Genomic DNA, 2,630 nt, shown 5'->3' on the forward strand with positions numbered 1-2,630 from the left:
AGATGAGGCTTTCTGCTCCCATAAAGATTTACAGCCTCAGAAACCCTGTCGCTATGAGTCAGAACCAACTCCACAGCACATAACCACCATATACATGGACCTTACCGGATGGATTATTGAGTACTCAAATCTACTACATCAGTACCAGAGTTGTACCCTTTCACTATACTTATTCAATCAGTATGTTGAGCAAATATTCTGAGAAATTGGATTCTATGAAGAAGAAAGTGGCATGAGGAGTGGAAGAAGACACATTAACAACCTGCAATATGCAGATGATACAGGAAGTGAAGAAGTCTTAAAATACTGATGAAAATCAAAGACTACAGACTTCAGTATGGATTGAACCTTAGTGTAAAGAAAATGAAAATCTTCGCAACTGGACCAATAAATAACATCATGATAAACGATTGTGAGATTGGCCCAGGACCAGGCAGTGTTTCGTTCTGTTGTGCATGGGTCACTATGAGTTTGTATGGTCTCTCGGTGGCACCTAACAACAACAACAATTTCTGTGGAGATGATAGAGAAAATCAATGTCAGAACAGTCAGAACAAGGCCAGAGGCCAAGTATAGAATTTTTTCATCTGCAAGTTCAACTTGATGCTGAAGACAATTAAAACAAGTCCACTACAGCCAAAACAATGGCTTTTAGTTTATAGAGACCATCTCAAGAACAGACTTGACATATTGAACATATTGAAGAACAGACCAGTGGTGGGATGACATGAAGAACAGCATACATGAAGAGTGTAACAGGCAATCAAAAAGACAGGAAGGAAAGAAAGAAAAAAAGGATGTCAGAAGAGACTGAAAACTTGCTTTAGAACACAGAATGTTGTTGTTAAGTGCCGTCCAATAGGTGCCTACTCACAACAACCCTGAGTCTGACAGATTGAAACACTACCCAGTCCTCCACCATCCTTACAACTGCTTCTACACCTCAGTCCATTGTTGCTGCCGCTATATCAATCCGTCTTGTTGGGGGAAGGGTCTTCCTCTTTTTCATTGTCCCTCCACAGCATGATGTCCTTCTCCAGGGACTGGTCCCTCCTGACAATATGTCTGAAGTGTGAGAGATCTTGGCTTCTAAGGAGCCTTCTGGTTGTATTTCTTTCAACAGCTCTGTTTGTTCTTTTGGCAATATATGATTCCTTAGAATAACTACGACTAAAGGGAGAAATGATAAAGTATGAGAGACGAACAGAAGATTTCAAAGGGCGGCTCAAGAAGACCAAGTAAGGTCTTATAAGGAACTATACGGACACTCCACCACTCATCTGTCAGTTGGTTTGTCTTACTGTGGTGGCTTGTGTGTTGCTGTGATTCTAGAAGCTATGCCAAGAGTATTTTAAATACCAGCAGGGTCATCCATGGTGGACAGGTTCCAGACGAAGACAGACTAGAACGAGGGAGAGATAGACGACTTCCAAATATATGGTTACTGAAAAACCTTACGATCATCAGTGGAACACTGTCAGCACCAGAATACTGAACACTGAAGCATGATGAAGAGCACCTGAATATTGTCAGATGTAGTGCCAGAAGATGAGCTCCTAAGGGTGGAAGGCACTCAAAATACGACTGGCGAAGAGCTGCCACCTTAAAGTAGAGTTGACTGTGATGACACCAATGAAGTAAAGCCCTCAGGACCTTCATTTGCTGATGGGGCACAGCTCAAAATGAAGAGAAACAGTAGTAAACATCCATTAATAATTGGAACATGGAGTGCACCAAGTATGAATCTAGGAAAATTGGAAATTGTCAAAAATGAAATGGAACACATAGACATCAATATCCTAAGCATTAGTGAGCTGAGATGGACTGGCATCGGCCATTTTGAATCTGACAATCACATGACTTGCTATGCCAGGAATGACAAATTGAAGAGAAATGCCATCACATTCACCATCAAAAAGAACATATCAAGATTTGTCTTGAAATACAAGTCTGTCTGTGATAGGATAATATCCATATGCCTACAAGGAAGACCAATTAATACCACTATTACTCAAATTTATGCACCAACCATTAAATCCAGTGATGATGAAATTGAAGAATTCTATCAACTTCTTCAGTCTAAAATGGATCAAACACGCAATCAGGATGTATTGGTAATTGCTGGTGACTGGAATGCGAAGGTTGGAAACAAAGAGGAAGGATCAGTAGTTGGAAAAATATGGCCTTGGTGATAGAAACAATGCTGGAGATTGCATGACAGAATTTGGCAAGGTTAATAACTTCTTTATCAGAATGACGGCCACCATTCGTCTGTCAGTGTGTCGTACTGTGGTGGCTTGTGATTTGCTGTGATTCTGGAAGCTATGCCACCAATATTTTAAACACCAGCAGGGTCACCCATGGTGGACAGGTTTCAGATGAACTTCCAGACAAAGACAGACCAGGAAAAAAGGATGACGAACTACTTCTGAATATTTAGTCACTGAAAACCTTATGAATAGCAGAGAAACACTGTCAGATACAGTGCTGGAAAATGAGCCCCTCGGGTTGGAAGGCACTCAAAATGCAACTGGGGAAGAGCTGCCTCCTCAAGGTAGAGTTGACCGTGATGACATGAATAGAGTGAAGCCTGTGGGAGAAAAGCCCGTGGGACCTTCATTTGCTGATGG

The sequence above is a fragment of the Chrysochloris asiatica genome, unplaced genomic scaffold (genome assembly GCF_000296735.1).
Source record: "Chrysochloris asiatica unplaced genomic scaffold, ChrAsi1.0 scaffold00409, whole genome shotgun sequence".
Classification (NCBI taxonomy): domain Eukaryota; kingdom Metazoa; phylum Chordata; class Mammalia; order Afrosoricida; family Chrysochloridae; genus Chrysochloris; species Chrysochloris asiatica.